General features: G+C 32.4%; 1 long non-coding RNA gene across 1 annotated transcript; it reads right to left on the bottom strand.

Annotated features, from left to right (window-relative positions):
* Window positions 1–3,214: 3,214 nt before the first annotated feature.
* On the bottom strand, window positions 3,215–6,302 carry LOC133183374 (uncharacterized). Its single transcript, XR_009720630.1, has 3 exons — window positions 6,178–6,302; window positions 3,758–3,831; window positions 3,215–3,501 (listed from the first exon to the last, which is right to left on the bottom strand). It is a non-coding gene; the product is annotated as an uncharacterized LOC133183374 (long non-coding RNA).
* Window positions 6,303–20,057: the final 13,755 nt, after the last annotated feature.

Below are 20,057 nucleotides of genomic sequence, written 5' to 3'. Positions count from 1 at the left end.
TTAAATGTACTGGAAATGATTTAATAACCTTAATATTTTATAGTTGCATGGTTCCTAAATAGTTTTAGTATTTACAACTTATTATTGAGGTTTAAAAGATAAATGAAAGGTGAGTTAGCGACAGACTTTCATTCATCATTAAGCGAATTGCAAAATCTCTAAAAAAAATTATTGCTGTGCACTTAAGTTGTTCTTACTCCAACCTTACAAACTGATTGCTACCATTTCCCCTTTACCACCTCTACGGCCTCCAAGACTCAACTACGGCAAAAACACAGAAGTGATTCAAAACAACTTGCAGCCGGTCGTGACTACGTAATGGATAAATAACGAGATGGTGTTGAGTAGTTTAGAGAAAACATTCCCTCCGAGGGCCGAAGGCCCGAGGAGGGGATGTTTTCTCTAAACTATTCAACACTATCGAGTTAATTATCTTACTTAAAACACTTCCCTACTTTGGACCCCAAAGAAACATTTACCCATTCATATATCCAACTTTGCTGTAATACAATGGGATCTAGTCCATTCAGATATATCCAACAGTGACACAATACAATAGCCTAATCGAACACCCCTTTTATTCATGAACTAGTGAGCATGAAACCGCACGGTGCTAATGTCATTTCAAACCTTTCCATTGTTCTGAACAGTCATGGAATCAGATGAAGAATAGTTTTAAATCCAATGTAAATTTAGAGAGGTTCAGATAGTGTTTTGAATACTTTTGTCCTGAAAGCAGAAGAAAACTACAAAATTTTGATAAAAGGTTGGAAATCTATCATTACATGTAAGATGATGATTTGTTGGGGAAAAGTGTTACGGAGTCTTACAAAAAGTCTTACGGAGCTCCATTCGGACAATACTTCTATAGTCTGTCCCACGACCGGAACGTCACTACTTTTTGCAAGATATCTAAAAATATATAAATACCTTGGCTTTCAACCTAGGTTCGATCGGTAGATTGATTTTTTTCCAAACTTCCTGCATTTATACGAACCCTCGAGGTCAACCAGTGTATTGACACGGCGGCAAATTCAAAGTCTACGGGGATTTAACATTGTCAAAATGGCAGCCACTTCGGAAGGGGATCCATCATTATTCGTAATTTTCCGTACATTGCCGTCAGTGAGGTAATGACGTCACGCAAGTTCGGGAATGCTCTGAGCTTATCAACGTCTAAAAAGCTATAAAGCCCGAAACTTGCCAAGTATATATTTAGGCCTATATATAGGAGAAATTACGTCTTTGACAAAACTTTCATACCCAGGGCCAGACAGAAGGGATCAGAGATTTTTAAAAACAGCTAGCCTATACACTGCGTAAAGAAAAGAGGTATGACTCAATTCATATAGCCTAAGATTGTAATTATCATGTTAAAAACAATCGAGGCAACTGCAAATTTAGCTCAAGTGACATGACTGCTTTTATTGCCAAAACGTAGAGATCTAACTTCTAATAAACGTAGTCATATTATTAAGATTATCAAAATTAATTGCTGCTTTACCTTACTCCTTAGCCTTCCACATAAATCCAATTTCCTATAGTTTGTTATAAACACGGTCAAAAGAGGCATCGTATCACTTCTATGTGAACAATTGATGTCCGTAACTGCACTGTATATCCTGTTTTTGTTAGACTTTCAACACTTTAAACACATAAATCCACAATCAATGTTTTATTTTGAATCTCGGTGCAAAACAACTATTGTTGTCTGCATCAAACTACGTCACCAATGGAATTTGACCTTGCCCTTCGAAAACTTCCTGTAATATCGGCATTAGGTAAATCCAGGCCCTTGGATATATTTTTAGTGTTTCCATAAATATAACAGAATGCCAAAAATTAAATACTCAATCCTACACACAAAAACTACATAACACAAGTGTAAAAGATTATACTACTTTTTATTTTAATTTTATCTTTTCTTTTTTTATCACCTTATTTTTTTTATTTTGGTAGAAAGTTCAATAGTTTTACATAAAAAAAAAAGAAAAGATTATACATGTATATATATTGACACTTTCTATACATGTCAGAGCCAGCTGCTAGTTTGATTCTCATATAATAAAACAAATATTTATTCATAAAAACAATAGATAAAATTTTTGAAACAAGAATTTAATTGCAAGGTTGCAGGATCATGAAACAGACTTTGACTTAAGTCATATTTTCAATTGCCAGTAAAATGTTTATCATTTATTGAGTTAATCTCTAATTTTGCAAATAACAACACTTTTGTAAAACAATATTGTAAAATAGTTTTATTTTGGCCTGCTTGACTTCTACAACATTTTAGTACAACATAAAGATTTTGACTTAAGCTTAAGATGTTTCATGATCCTGGGGCCAGGATACCAAAATAGCTACCCGGTGAAGACACAACATACTTTGAAAATGGTCATTTTTACCCTATAATTCAAGAAGTCTCTCAAGAAATGCAGGCAATTCAAGAAAAAAATCACCTAAAATTTTTAAAAACACCATATTGAATATAGACAAGCACAAACAAACAAGTACATAAAATAAATTCAGCCATAAGTAGCTGCAGATACATCCTAAGTAATTTTTGCTATATGGACTGTAGATACATGAGCAGTCTGGGCAGCTTAGTTGTTAGAATACCTCATTAGTATAAAAGTATTTGCAATGCAGAGGTCCTGGGTTTGATTCCCAGTCAAGCAAAATGTTTTTCCTCATGTATTTGTAAATTTTCAAAGTATGTTTATTCATTATTCCATTCCCTGGTACATATGGCTTCCTGATATACATTTTTTCTAAACTGCATAATACTATGGAATCATTTTAATTTGTGGAGGTCAGTGTTTGTGGGCAGGCATATAGTTTTGCTGTTTTGTGGACAGGACATAAATAAGGTTAACCAAAATACAATCAAAGGAATTAATGGATTGATTAAAATGTTAAAATAAGCATTTGTGGAAATATAAATTTATGGGTATAGCTGATCCATGTGATAAAATCCAAGAATGTTGGTCTCCCACAAACAATGATGATTCCACAGTAGATGTCAATCAGTTTTTGTAAGCTACCTGTCTGAAATGGGCAAAGTAATTAATCATACTCAGATAACTGTTTTCAAAATTTTATTACTGTTTGTTTAACAGCTAGATACAGGTATATGTTTTTTTTAAAATTATCAAATAGAATTGCTTCAAACTTTAAACACATTTAGTGAGATTACAGGAAATACTGCAAACGATTAATGAATTGTCTTTCCTTTATTTAAAGATATCAGATCAAATTTAGAAGAATAAATGATTATGAAAATTGAGTGCCCAATGCTGCTGGTGTCCATGCTTTTGAAAAAAGAAGTCATGACTCAGAATCCATAGTGAGAAACAAGTCATGAATGAAGATTGAGAAAGAGTGTTTATGTTTGTCTCCACTAAAACTTCTGTAGTAAATGGTTGGTGTCTGGCTCATCCAATGATCAACCCATTGGCAGACTACCAGGTAATCTTTTGTTCAGCCAATACTTTGAGCCTGAAAAAAAAGATGATGATGAAACACATTTTAATCCATCATAAAGATTCTGGCGCATGAAAATACTTTCAAGTCTGTGCAAAGTGAAATTTAAAGGAATAATGAAAATTCCAATGATTATACTTGAACTTGCATTACATGTTAACATGAATTGATACACATTAAAAATGCATGTATAGTCAATTTTTCAATTTCAGGTTCCAACCTAAGAATACATGGGAAGAGTAAAACCTTTTTCATTTATATAAATACTTACTAGCTGTAGTCTAGAAGAATGTCCTGAAACCTGAATGTTTAGTCCACCATCAAATGAATTTCAATCACATTATTCTGAAAAATTGAGTAGATAGTCTTCTACATGCATGCATGTCTTAAAGTCACACTGTCTGGTCATCATAACTTTGCACTCCAATTAATTATATCTTCAAAAATGTTATTTAGTAATTAATAAAGGCATCATCAAATATTTTTGCTTTGGTTATTATTACATTTCTTTGATCAATGACTTGTCTTTTAAATAGTTAGGACTGCAATAGGAAGATAAAACTAAAAAAAAAATGACACAGCTTAAAATGTTATGTATCATGATATACAAAAATATATAAGGTTTTTGTACCAGGATATATTACTTTTTTTGTGTGTACATGTATTGTGTAAGTTACATAGTATTATGTTTCTTGAAATTAATTTTTTTTTTAACTTTGAACAAAGAAAAATGACATGTAAATTTTATAGTCAAAATCTCATGATTGAAGGAGAAAAATGAAAGCACTGAGTTTGCTGAGGGACAAAAAAAAAAAAAAAAAAAATACACGAGAGATTAGAAAAAGATTGTAAAATGTGGACATGAAGTGTGCTAAGCTTAAAAGTTTCATTTTGATTGTTCAATATTTAAAAGACAGGATAATTTGAAGATATTAGACAATAATTTAATTTTGGTTGTAACGCTGTATTTGATTGGATAAAAAATTTACTTTATTTCGTATAAAATGGGTTGCCTACATCACAATGATTTGCGTCAAAAACATATCAATCCGCCTGATGTTACATTCAAATTTCGTACAAATAGAAGTCATTTTTTAAGGGCAATCATCTTTTTTTTCTTACACCAAATGAATGAAAATTAAATTATAAGGAATGAATTTAATAGCTACCCAATTTATACGGTATAAACTGGGTTGGGACAGTTTACGCTTTTTTATAAACTGCTTAGCGGTTTATAAAGCGTAAACTGCCCAAACCCAGTTTATACCGTATAAAATGGGTAGCTATTAAATTCATTCCTTAATTATAATAGTCTGACTGGTTTATTATGTAAATCATTTTTGCTTTATAGCCATGATTTCTGATCTGCTACCCTCATTGCTAAATCAAGCTACATAGCTGAATCAAGAGAATGTGCCATACCTGTAAATACAGGGCATCTATTTCATCAAATTTGAAAATGTTCTGAATTTAGAAGTGAAAAATTTTGTTGAATAAAAAAATATTTACATAACTCTCTTTCATAGTAGGTTTCCTGGCAGAAAATATATATTATGCTATGGATACAATTACCATATATTTTTTTATTACAATAGAAAAACTATTCTTTCATATGGGTGTTAAAAGATCTCTATATGAATATTGTTGCACTAAACTATAAACAAAAAATTGCATATACCAGTGAATAGAGTTTTGAAAAAAGAAATACTCAGATGACACCCTACAGTGTACTAGGAAACAGATTTTTCAAATTAAGTCCACATTTGAGCAGTATGGGAACTTGGAGACAAAATGAAGCTGCTGCCTGAGAAACACAACACAGCAATTTGGAACACTGAATGTGGCACATGGCATTAATTGGAAAATTGCCTCTGATGTCAATTTTTTTTTTTTTTTTTTTGAAAAATGTCTGTATTCAGAATAAATGATTCAGTTTTATCTTAACGTTTATACTGATGAAATAATATAGACATGACTTGTTCTTTATTTTTTCCCTTTTTCCTCTTTTGCTTCTGTTTTTATTTAAACTGGAAAGTCAGGACATGATTGCTGAAACACTCTGTATATTCATCTACCAAGATAGTAGTCTATACATCAATATATGTACATAAATGACCCTTAGAACTCGGTCCTGTAAAATTAACAAAACTTTGGGCTAAAGGTATATTTTAGATGTTAGAACTTGTAAAAAAAAAAAAAAAAAAAATACACATTTTTCAATAAAAATTAAAAAAAAAAATAATAATGCCAAAAATATGTGTTATATATACATGATATAGAAAACTCTATATTGATTCCCCAGGGTGTTGACACTACAAATAAATGTAAAAAGAAAATGCATTTTACATCATGTAGATTGTGATTCACTGTCAAAAGCATGAAATGTTGAAAGAGAAAGTAGAGACTTTCATTTATTGAAAATAATGTTTTTGCCAGCTGTTATTTTCTTTATGTAATCTTGGTGTTATTTTAATGCTTTTCTACTAATTGTTTAATCAGCTGATTGTGTCATATGTACCTTTTTACGTTTTTTTAAACACATACTTCTGTATATGGGGTACTGTTAAAATGCCAGATATACATATACCACGCGTTTTGGCATATTCTTACAATTTGGAAACACTTCTTTCGTGTGTGTACATTAGGTAGTAAAACAACAGCAGCAAAAAATAAATAAAACAAACAACTTACGTTTTTAAAAACACATTCTTGCATCATCATGGCCATTTCAACATCTGTATCCACAACTTGTACTGCATTATACTCGGCCGCGGACTATTTTCTCGGCGTTTATGACAAAACTCGTTATACAGTGTTAAAATATATTTTAATTCAAATAAATACTCACATTATTAATAAAAACACTTTAAATTACGTCCTTTGATTTTCTAAGATTTTTCGGAATTTTACTTTGGAAAGAACAACTACTCCCTTCAAAAACTGGTTCCCCGCCCCGTAATCTCGACGCTAATGGACGAGTTTACCATGTTAAATCCCCGTAGACTTTGAATTTGCCGCCGTGTCAATACACTGGTAGACCTCGAGGGTTCGTATAAATGCAGGAAGTTTGGAAAAAAATCAATCTACCGATCGAACCTAGGTTGAAAGCCAAGGTATTTATATATTTTGAGATATCTTGCAAAAAGTAGTGACGTTCCGGTCGTGGGACAGACTATAGTAGTGCTATAACAGATGAAAAGATTGTCGGTTTTATGCGGAACCTGCTTTAAAAATATTCCATATCAAGATTTGCAATAAAAAGGGTGACAAAAAATGATGGGCTGTCAATTTATTAAATTGTTTTGGGAAGTACGCTAGAAAAGTATGAGAACAGAGACGAACCTCGAAAAATCTGAGAGGATTTGCTAATAACGCATCCCTGAAATAACCTTCAGCAACAGGAAGTGATGTCAATTAAGGTTCAAGGTGAAAATGTATTCATAAGCATGTCAAAAAGTGATGCTTTCAAAATTTAAGACCGGAAACATTCTGTTAAAATACCATCGGATAAGTATTGGCTATTTTATTGACGATAAGTGTTAATAGTGTGCAAAATTGGGAGGAATTTTAATTCTTGTGAGCATTGACAGTACATTTTTAACACAGTTCTAATGGTGTGAAAAAAGCGATTAAAATTCCGTGTGCATTGGACATAAATTCTAATAGTGTGACAAATTCGGAGTAATTGTTTTTTATGTGCATTGGAAATACATTTTCAACTCTTTTATCTCTTTGTTCATTGCTTAATTATGTTTGTATGCACAGTTGGATATTTAAATATCCAACCGATAGGCAGTTGGATATTTGAATATCCAACTGATGGCCAGTTGGATCTTTAAATATCCAACTAGTGATGGTTGAATCGTTAAAATATAAGTAGACCAATAACAATGGGTGACGTCATGGAAGTTTTTTAATAAGGCTTTAAGTTTAATCCTTTAAATCCGAGTCAGATATATATATATATATATATATATATATATATATATATATATATATATATATATATATATATATATATATATATATATATATATATATATATATATATATATATATATATATATATATACATATATATATATATCCAAATTTGAAACATTCACAGTGTCCGGTTTTTATATAGATAAAATTAAAAAAAGAAAGGCAACACAGGTTAAAACGTTAGCGCTTTCATTATTATCTTCAGACGTTTTACAAATACATAATAACGTTTTCTTGACTGTAATGTCTAACAAAACTATTAATATACTTTAAAAATCATTATCTATAATTGAATCTGACAGCTAGCTATAAAATGCTTGCAGTAAGATCACACTTCTGAAATCAAATCCAACATGTGTATATATTACTAATTGAGAACATAGGAAGGTTATACTCTGTGTGAAAGTTTTGTCAGAAATCAAATTAAATCAAACTGTTAAGACTGGATTTAAATTTTTGAATGAAATGTTTTCTTTTTCTCTTCTTTCAATTACAGTGTCTCTAAAAAGTTTATAAAAAGGAAATACTTTAAATTGTCCGTGTCCGCATATATCTATAAGTTCGCTGAGTTTCATCTTGCGGTACTCGGGGACTTGAATGCTTGTTTATGCACCCGGATTCTGGCTCTCAATGTGGTCCCCGTTTCACCGATGTAGAATTGGTTACATCCTCCGCAAGTAATAACATATGTTAAATTTTTGGACTCACATGTCATGTCGAATTAATAAAAAAATCTTTTCCTCTGAAATTAAATGACGTTCCTTGTCTTAAAAAGGACATGTGCCACATCGCGGGTTTTTTACACTTCGTCACAGACTTTGTAGATTTCCTTATTTTGGAAGGACAGAGCATTCTTCTGAGGTTTTTTGGCTGCCTTTTGCTGTTTATAAATTTAAATTTTGATAAAACACTTGACATTTCTTCATCTGTTTTGAGGATATCATTGCGATTTTGAACGATAGGAGTAATATTCTGGTTGTTAGGGTTGTAAGTTGTGACTAGTGGTAATATTTTAATTTCCTCTACATCCTTAGCAGTTGGGTTAATTAATTCTTGCCTGTCTAGTTCCTTTGCTTTCTTGATGCCGTCATTAATTAAGTTTAAAGGATAATGTTGGTATGTGAGATATATTTTCAATTCCTCCAGACGTTGATTTCTGGTTTCTTCCTCACTGACTATTGTGCATATTCTTCGGGCTAGGTTGTATGGGATTGCTCTTTTAATGTGTCGTGGGTGGGAAGAACCAATATGCAAATACTGATGAGCGTCAGTATTTTTATAAAATATATCTGTAGAGATTTTGTTGTTTTCTTTACAGATTAACACATCTAAAAATGGTAGTTGAGTGGAACTTTTTTCCATTGTAATATTAATATCTGGGTCTAATTCATTCAAGATATCATTTAAAATGCTCAAATCTGAATCATCTTTTTTCCATATAATAAAACAATCATCTAGATATCTTTTCCAGTTTTTCTTAAGATATTCGCCAAATTCTTCATCAAATTGTTCACTGGCTTTTTCATAAAGTGTTTCTTCTAGATATCCAAGGGTGAGAGTTGCATATGTAGGGGCCATTTTGGTACCCATAGCTGTGCCTTTCACTTGATGAAAATATTTTTCATTGAAAGTAAACACATTGTTCTTTAAAACTAATTCTGTAGCTTCTAATAAAAACTCCTTTGTAAATCGGTTGCCAATTTCATTTCTGTAATTTTCAATCCAGAAATTTAAAGCCTTGATTCCCAGGGTACTGGTTATATTGGTGTATAAATTCACTACATCTAAAGTAACGAGTTTTGTGTCATAATCGACTTGGTTAGGTAGATGTCGTAAAAAATCTAAATCGTCTCGGACAAAACTTTTAACGTGTTGGCAGAGAGGTTTCAACACTATATCTAAAACTTTTAACGTGTTGGCAGAGAGGTTTCAACACTATATCTAGTAGATTGCTGAGAAGTTGGGTAGGTGCTGCGGGTCCTCCAACAATTGGTCGGAATGTTAAATCCTGTGGATTTTCACAAACAATGTATTCCGTGTTTTGTTTTTGTATAGCTTCTTTGATTAATTTTGATTTGTGAATTTTAGGTAGTCCATAGAAACAACTTTCCTTATATTCAAAGTCAGTTACAAAATCTTTCTCATTCTCTGTTAATGCTGAGGGATGTTTATGTAACAAATATATATATATATATATATATATATATATATATATATATATATATATATATATATATATATATATATATATATATATATATATATATATATATATATATATATATATATATATATATATGTATATATATATATATATATGTGACAATTATATAATTAAAATCAAAAAATCAAAAAAAAAAAAAAAAAAAAAAAAAAAAAATCAAAAAAAAAAAAAAAAAAAATCAATAAATAAATAAAAAGAAGTAAATAAATATTTTTAAAAAACCTGCCTACTTCGGGAAGTGATCACTTAGCCACTTCGATGGGGAACACATTTTTTCTATCTTATTCATGATCAACAAATGTTAGACATCAACGCTTCAGGAATTCAGTTATTAAAATGTTCAAGTTTCTCTGGATGGAATACTACAAATTCCTGCAATATGTACATATTGTAGTTGTTAATAATTGTAGAATATAAAAGATGTCAAAGACAATCAAACCAATTTTGTAACATCAAAGTTTTTACCACTATGCAAAAACATTTTCATCACTAAATCTGCATACCGAAATGAAAAAAAAATTCACGAACAGACCGTACATGCTATTTTACAACCTCTTTAGGACAGGTGTGGATTCTTATAAAATTAACCCGAAATACCTTTTAGAAAATTTAAAATCATCAAATTAACATCAAAATGTACGACCTATTTATACGTTATACAACTGTAACGGAAGATGAGGACAATGCGACGGACCAGACCGGGTTTCGAACCCGGGCCCCCGAATCTCCAGTCAAGTGCTCTACCAACTGAGCTATCTGGCCATCGGCAATCGGTCATAAACAAAATTACTTTATTAAAATCACTCTGATTTTACATACAAGTACTCAAAAGTTGACATTAAAGGATAGTGGAGTTCCTGATTGACAACATCTATGACAAGTAAGTTGATATTACAGGGATTTCAACAACCTCGTTTAAGAACCTCGAGCTCTAAACACTGCTTACTGTATAGTTTAATTCAGTGGTTGACTTATGCAGTTAAGAGTGATCTTCCTTATGATGTTTAGCGGAATGAATGAAAATTGTCAGTAAAGGATACAATTTGAAATTGGATAAAGTATTCTTAACATTTTATGACAAAAAAGTAAAGTAACTAACAAACTTTATTTGTATGTATCTTCTAAATATAGGTAAAAGGCAGTGATTTCTGTTCTCTAATACTTCAATGTCTGAGAAATTTTTCCATGAAAAATATTGCAGGTAGCCTGTGTTGAAAATGAACTAGATTAACGCAGTACGTACACCTTTCTATAAAACAATTTTCTCGAAGTCAAAAAAAAAAAATCTTTAGTGTCTAGAACGTCCTTAAAGTCAACGTTTCGAAAATTCTATGGTCGTTATAATGACCTTATTTGCGAATACAACATATCACTGGGTCGTATTTTGACGACGTGGTTCGAAAAGCGGATCAAGTAATTTTTCACAGTGAAAAATGCAGAATATTATTTGCAGTTGTTGATTTATCATTAATGCCAATGTTAATCCTGTTTATAGTGCAATCATTCAATAATTGTCGGGAGAATGTATTCAATAAATTCTGCCGTGTTTATGTGTACAGGGTTGGCTTGTTTAACATCGAGGTGCCTCATTAAATTGCCTTTTCGCAAGGACATACACTTAATAGATCTTGACCATTTTTGAATATACATAAAGGAAATATTCCTTAACTTGAAAAGTACTGCTGCTTTCCCGAAATCGATCGAGAACATTAATAAATAAATACAGAAAATACTTGGTAAAGGTCACGCATATTTCAACTTGAGCACAATTACTTGAAATTTAAACTGATAAAATGCGAATACTATTCAAAGCAGAAGAACTTTCCACAAACTACAACATATGTAAAAAAAATTTATCACTCAATTTTTTAATTGGAACTAAGGAGTAAGGAATGCCCTTGCGATACTGAAATTTGTTTATGACCTACACGCAGTACAAATATGCATTTATCACGTGACTGTCAAATACTAGTAAGGTGATTCAATGCATTCAAAAGATTTAATACAGAGTAGGGTATACTATGTTATTTCAATTAATATTTGAATCATTTGATAATGTAAAAGCTTAACAAAAATTTATTCAATTTAAAAAGGTTTCTATCTATGCACGTCTGCATTCCGTTCATTAATATCTTCATAGTACGCCTTGAAAGTGCTGCTTTTTTTTTTCATTATAACGATTTTTTTTTAGAAACTGACACTTATTTTATTGCTTAAATCACACAGAACTACAGAGTTTCAATATTAACACTCCTTTTGTTTTAGTTTCAGTCTAGCAAATCGAACTGTCCTCAATAGATATTGATAATTCACTATATGCATCTCTCCTTCTTTTAATCCCACCAATGGTCACGGTAGCTCAGTCGGTAAAGCGCTCGCTCTATAATTGGAAGGTTTTGGGTTCAAACCCTTTCCGCGACTGACCTAAGTTGATGAAAAATAGGTAGCAACTGTTCCTTCGCCAAGCATTTGGCTCATTGAAGTGAAAGTTGTTGGTCTTTCGAAAGAGACCTTAAAAGAGTCACGGCATGCGTTAGTACGATAAAAATCCCTCACTGCGCAATGTCCAGAAGTGCCGGGTAAAGGTCTAAATTTAAAGCCTTCGCCAGTTTATGGTTAAAATTCTTGAAAAGGAACTAAAACAACATTCAATCAGTAAATCAATCATATCCCACCCATATGTAACCAGAGATGTCTAGCGCTATACAAGATTGTGACCGAAGTCCGTCTTTTTCATTCAATAACACAGTAAGTCCAAAGGATTTGTCCAAAACCTAGATGGCATGGTCAATTTTCACACAAAGAAGGATGTTGTTATTGTTATCTGTGATCAAGTCATACGAATGAAATCGAGATTGTGGATTTCTTTCTACTGCTCCACAGTAGGTGTTAGTACGTTTACTTGATTCCCCTTCATTTGATTCATTTTCTTGGTAGATGATAATCCTGTTTTTCTCATATGTTTTTGATAACCTTCATTCAACAGAAGTAGAACTTCAGCACATTTGAATGTCTCCAACATCACCCCAAACTCATTTGAGAGGTGTATTTATAAGAAGCAGGGGTCACCCTTCAGTATGTTTTTGTTTGTTTCGTTAACGTCCATTCGAGAATTTTCCCCTCATATTGAGAAGCCAGCACTTACCGGTGGATGGCTGCAACTCTAGACATGTACTCGGCACTTACGGCCTTTGAGCAGTGAGGGATCTTTTTCGTGCTAGTACCTACTTCGACACGGGACCTCGATTCATTCGGTCTCATCCGAAGGACCGGTCTCCGCGTTACACAGTTGATTCGAACCCATGATGTAAGGATCAATTTCTCTATTCCGCGACTCTAGAGCAAACACTCTAACACTGTATCAAACGGACCACCCCCTCATTATGTATTCAATCCGTTTATACATGTACAAAACACATGCACATGCCTGATCTCCTCCTGAACTGACAAACTCTACACTAGACTGTGGTAACTAAAAGCGCTGTTATGATTCTTTGATTAGAAATGCGTCTTGTTTTCAGTCGCTCGTAATTGAAAGTATGTATCCTGATGGTATGAGAGGAATCTGTTGAAGGTTGCTCAAAGTAAGCTTCATGCCAGTCCGACTTGCTTGAAAAGCAGAAAGGCATCCGTTACAGGAGCTTAGTAGAAAGGATCTCATTATATCCAATGGTACAATATTTCTGATAAGGTTATTGCAAATTGATATATTCCTTGTAATTCATCATAATCGTGACATTCTTCTTTTTCTTTTTCTGTTGCTCAAAAAATGAATCAGAAAACTCTTCTCTCGAACCATATCTAAATGTTAAATAAATGTCATGTAAGTCTTCTTCAGAATGAATGAAAGTTTTAAACCAATTCGTCTACCTCTGATAGACCTTTTTTCATTTTGTTGAAGTAGAGTAGAAACAATGATCTTATCTTCCTTCAAATGTTCCTCACGAGCTTCTTTGAGTGATGTAATTTGATCAATAGTATTTTGTCTCCAATTTTTCACTCTCTAAAATCTTCCTCCCGGTCTAATACATGTCTGTTTTTGGAAACTGTCCTTTAAACACCTCTACAAGTACTCGCGTGGACTTTCTCTCAAGCACATCAAATATTATTCCATTGAAGAAATATGGAGATAACAATTAGTATTCAAGCTCAAAAGACCATTCAAACAATACAAATCAGGAACAGAGTAAACCTCTAAAACATCAGAGATGGGATCAGGTGCTATGGACAACTAATCGTCTATAGCTTGCCTCGTGGAAGTGACTTTACAAAATTACAGGAAGACAGTACACTTATAAATAACTGAATCGTGGAGAAATAAAGTAATTTGTTTAGGACAAATTCTAACTTTACTTAGTATATGTAAATAACATAAGTGGAGTGACATCCCCCCTCGAAATGCCATCATTTTTTTTTTAAATGATATGACTTTTTAATGTTCTGTTTTTAAGTATGAATTGTGATATTTTGTTTATTGTTTCGTTAGACTTCGGCTTTTTCATCGCCAGATTCCAAAAGTTATGTGCATATGATATTTATATCTGCCAAATGATTTTGTCTCAAAAGATGATAAAGAAAATGTCAATGAGGATCTCTAGCATCTTTTAATATCAACTTTAAAGTAATTGTCTGAAGACACAAAACGATTTTAAACAAAATATTTTTAGACGACTCAACATATTTCCGAGTTCCATTTTTATCGTAAAAGCAGGTCGTCTATTGTGTCAAAAACCTTGTCTTTAATTCAACCTCAGGAATGATGTACAAGTATTGAAAAGCAATGTGTTTTATTGCTGTCCATTTGAAAAAAAATGTGATTTCAGATTTTAGATTTTTATTTTTGAGTTTTTTGAGAATCCACAATTTATTTTCACCATCTGTTGAATGTATCGTAGCACACGCTAAACTATTTCGTAGAATGATACTGTTGGTGAATTTATCTATCTGCATCCAGTAAAATATTAATATAATAATTGTATATTTCTATTAAGTTTACAGTTTTAAAAATAAAAGAGATATGGGATACTGATTTCGATTGATTGTATGTTGTTTTTACGTCTCATTCGACAAATTATCAATCATATAGAAATGTCACCATACCGATGAAGGGCTTCAAATTTAGACATTAACTCGGCACTCAGGGCCATTGAGCAGTGAGGGATCTTTATTGTAAAGTTATGTTGTGTTGTTATATTGAACATTATATTTTGAGATGGTCCCTAAATGCTATTTATTGACTCAAGTTAACTTTACTTGTTTTATAGTTGTAGATTACGGGAAACTTACATTTTACAATACTATGTTATGCTCAGATACTTATTTTTAAAAGTTTAATGTGTGTAATTTTATTTATTACTAGACTACTGTAATGTCATATCTTACGTATTAGTTATGTTGAGGAAATTCGAACTGAAATGTCACAAGTGCGTTTCATTTCATGGAAATCATTAAATATTTTAATTGACACACATACTGATTCATTCCCAGGCTATATAATGCATTTCTTGTATTGTTAGGGTATATGCATTGTCTTAATTCCATTATTTGTACACTTTTGAAGGAAGTTGTCAGCTACTATTTTTGGTAGTTCATAGGTTGACCTTTAATTCCGGGTCACTCTGCTGTTTTTAGATCTCAACCCTATTAATATCCATGCCTCTTGTGAATTTCATGACGTGACATTGTAAGTAATATTTTTATCTTTATACATGAGATGTTGAATGAAAAGTAGTATTTAAATTGTATAATTTTATCTGTTTGAAAGTTTTAATAAAGGAACTATGTTGCACGAGACATTTTCCGTTTACTGTAAACGAAATCTGTTCTTAGTAGACGAATTTTTAGAGTAAATTGGTTAAACGGATTTTAACAGGGTATAAATAAGACGAATCCGTTAATTTTCAGTTAGTCTGCAACTTTTGGATTTTAAAGAAACAAGTGGGGTTAGCATAATTTTTAAGATGTAAGTTTATTTATTCATTTGGAATTTACTGGGTAAAAACTAATTGAAATTGCTAGGAAATATTTATAGGGATTTAGATTTGATCACATATTTCTATAATTTGGAAATCTGATCAATTAATTTGTTAATTAGTGTGAATGACTTAATTAAAGTCACGTATTCTGAGTTATCTCTGAATCAGACTTTACAAAAGTACTGTTTGTGAATTTACTTGAATTCTGATTTTATTTTGGGAGAAATTGAGAAACAAAGGAATTAATTTCATGTTATTTTGAGGAGGCTATTAATTTATTATCTTGTTGAAAGGGACTATTGCACTAAATAAATTGTGGAACTTGAAGCAGACTCTTCATTTTGTATTTTTGGTACTTAAATAGTACCTGGTGTCAGAAAAAAAAGAATTAAACAATAAAAGAAATAAATTTAAACTTCAATATTTGAACTGTACCATCCTGACAGACTCAGGCAGTTCAGAGTGTAGCGTCAGTACGTTACATTATCGTTCCAACGCCTGCCGTGACACACGGGGCCTCGGTTTCAAAGGTCTTATCCGAAAAACTCGCAACTTTCACTTCAAAGTCCCAAGCGTTCGGCAAAAGAACAGTTGCTACTTATTTTTTATCGACTTAGGTCAGTGGGGCCGGGATTTGAATCCACGACCTTCCGATCATGGAGCGAGCGCTCTACCGACTGACCTTCCCTCTTGTTTTCTTTTCTGATGGTTTGCAGTTTTATGCATATTCTGTGTCGTATCCCGATGACCTCAAGAGAAATTAAAAGCAAATTCAAGAGGACAACGATGCATATCTCCATTATTTTAAGAACCACCAAACTAAATAGATAGGTTTCAAAATTATCACTTTATAATGGATGTTTGAGGACAGAAAATCCAACTCCACCCGTTCTGCATGCAGGCTACCATCCCCACCCCTCCGCCAAGAAATATACCTCTGGCTTTTTTAAATAAAAATCTTTTTATGACATATTTGTCATAAAATCCATATCATTAAGTCGAAATATTAGCATAAAAATCCCTATTCCATTCTACATAGTGATGTAAAAATAACGAACAGTAATGATGCTCAAAAGTCCAATAAAAAATTCAAATTGTGAGCAGAGCAAACATTGACCTCAGGAAAAAATTAGAGGTGGGATCAGATGCCATGGAGGGGTAAGCATACCCTGTCGACAGGTCACACCGGCCGTATTATCACGGCTAAGTAAACGGAGATATCTCTAGTCAATTCAGTATGAAAATGATATAAAACAACAAAGTTGCCAACTTCTGCAAAACAAGAATTTTTAGAAAATTTCTCATGAAACTTCACCTAGCTCTAAGATCAACAACCTTGCGTCATATGAATGTTCATAAAACAAAACCCCCTTAACTGTTCTTGTTCTTCTTATTTCAACTACAGTCCTGTTGGACAATCATTAATGATGATGTAAATATAGTTGAAAATGACGACCAAAAGCAATCATCTTAAAATGTCCTAAATGCAGGGAGCTCCGATCTTTCAATTGGCGACAGAACTTCATATCTACTATGAACTGTGTCAAAGATTATGCCAGCCGTTAGGCTTTATATGAAGGGGAAGACCTGATCACTTTTTCAGATTGGATAAAGAATTTTAGAAATATATTAAAGAATCGTATTAAAAAGTTGAAAGACAATATGCGAACCATTTGTCTTTTCGTTTTTCACTAAATCGGAGGTGAAAAGAAAATAATTAGAAAGACTACATCAACAATATCTTGTACATGTACACATAGTTCCAGCAGTCAAGGCTTGTAATAAAATCCTCTTTGTTTGTAAGGCTTCATTATCACAACTGTATTTTAGAACTTGGTTATAATTCTTCCTCTGCAAATTCAACTTATAGTTCACTTTCTAAGGATGAATTCTTCAAAATCACATTTTAGTCATAAATACTTTTAACATTCTAGTCAACCAAGGTGAGTTCGATCTACCTTACCTATGCTGGATTCCTAGACCTTCATAGAAATCCTTACAAAGATACACTGTCGGGTCCAGCAAATGCTCTACCAAGCCCCTATCTTTACTCCTCACAAAAATATTAACTGCTGTAAAAGAGAACCTTCAGACGTACTGTACAATTGCATATTCTAAAAATGGTGTAAATTAGACGTGGATTCTCAAAAGCTCAAACAAACTAAAATCTTTTTTTTTCAAAAGGCAGTGGCATCAAAATGTACGACTGTTCTTCGCTTTATACAATAATTCCTCACGACAAATAAAAAATCAAGGCTTTTTGATATCATAGACAACTGCTTCTTCAATAAAACGGAATTTGGAAAATTTTCATATCTTGTGATTGGTCATCAACAAAATTACTTATTTAAAAAGCAATCAGATTCTACTAACAAGTACTCTGAAGTTGAAACATGTATTAAAAGGATGCTGAAGTTTTTCATCAACAACATCTATGTAGTCTTCGGAGACCAGGTCTACCAACAAACTGTTGAATTCCCACGGGCACTAATTTTGCTCCATTAATAGACGAACTGTATTTATGTTCCTTTTAAGCAGAATTTATTCAAAAACGTCTACTTGAGAAGAAGAAAAAAAACACTAGCTGTGGCCTTCAACTCGACATTCAGATATATCGATGACGTTTTTTTCAATTAACAATAGTTTCTTTTATTCATATGTTGACTCTATATATCCCAAAAAACTCAATGTAAAAGATAAGACAAAGCCTGCAACATCTGTTTCATATTTGGATGTTTTACTGACTATAGATGATAAGGACCAACTAACAAATAAATTGTATGACAAACGAGATGTCTTCAGATTATCCATCGCCATCTTTCCTTATTCATGTAGTATTATTCCGCTATCACTTGCATAAGGTGTTTTCGTCTCCCAACTAATAAGCAAGAGCATGCTCTTGGTACGATCAGGTTTAAAACCGACGCAGACCACTGACAGAAAAGATGATGTTAAAGGGATCTCAACAACTTCGTTTAACATAAGCATTTCGTAAATTCTATGGTCGTTATAATGACGTTTTTAGCAAAATAAAATGTCATTTGGTCGTATTTCAGCTGACGTGTTCCATACCAATTACCAGGCCTTTGTTTTTATACTGAATTTGACCACGGAATATTTCGTCTACCTGATCAATACATAGGGCTTACAGCGGGTATAACAGGTCGACAGGAACGACTCCTCCTCCTAGACACCCGGGAACTGTTTCTCAGAAAGGTCTGCAACCAGGCGTAAGCTTAGTCCGGACTAAATCAGCGACTAAACCCGGAACTTGGACTAAGTTGCGTTTCACAAAAAGGCGGAGATTTAGGTCGAAACTAAATCTCTAAGTGGTAAGCGTTTTGCTAAAAAAAAAAAAACAAAAACAAAAACAAAAAAAAAACAAAAACAAAAAAAAAAAAAAATAAAAAAAATAAAAAAAATAAAAAAATAAAAACAAAAACAAACAGAAAACTCTTATACAGGTTTACGGTAATACCTATTCATAAAAAGTATGATTTGCAAAAAATCGTGAAATTTACATTGATGTAGTTTAATAGAAAGGTAGTAAGAAATCCATCGAGGATGTAAGACTTTTCGTAAATGGAGGATGGACGAAATATATATATGTAACTTAAAATTTTGAATTGTGAAACTGGGTCATAAAAGTAAAGTGTCAGAGATTAAAAAACAGGCATTCGTAGTAGGGAGGAGGGGGGGGGGGGCTGCAACCCTCCCTGCTTTTTTCGGTAATAGTGTTTTCTGTTAAATTAAGTTGTAATTTAGGCTGGCCCGTACTTTTACTACTTTTCTTTTTCTCATTCTGTCAGAGTTTGCTGAATACTTCAGACTCCTGTTTTTGGTTACTTACCCCCACCCATCCCCACCCCCAATATAAACAATATAACAATATAAATCAAAAAATAAAAATATTTTATTTGAAGTGGATAATGTTTGAATAATATGCTTCAAACAATATACTGTATGTGTACTTTAAAAAGCGGGCTTGATATTTTAGCGGCTATGGCGCAGACAACGATGCGCTAATTCATGAATACCGCTAAGAAATCATTTATATATACAGTATAGGACACGGACATGTATAGCGCTAATTCATGATTTCGTCAACAACTTCATACCCAGTGATTGCGCTAAATTTTGAATACGCCAATTCATGTACACGTACAGTACATTTAACATATTTTCGATAATGAGAAATCTTCGGTGCCATTAACTAAGTTAATGCAGCTTTTATATTGATTTCCCTCTTCAATTAAATATAAATAATTGATGAACAGAAAAAAAGTTAATTTGTAAACTGTTCCAGTAATTAAAATTTCCTGTCCATAAAACTGTTGTTTTTTTCTATTTCAGACCTGTCATGGCGTAAGATGGGTAAATGGTCTATC

This window comes from Saccostrea echinata, unplaced genomic scaffold (assembly GCF_033153115.1).
Source record: "Saccostrea echinata isolate AGI-Se365-2 ecotype Australia unplaced genomic scaffold, CSIRO_AGI_Sech_v1 ptg000009l, whole genome shotgun sequence".
Taxonomy (NCBI): Eukaryota; Metazoa; Mollusca; class Bivalvia; order Ostreida; family Ostreidae; genus Saccostrea; species Saccostrea echinata.
Note: the sequence above shows the minus strand (reverse complement) of the source record. Positions and strands in the feature narration are given on the sequence as shown.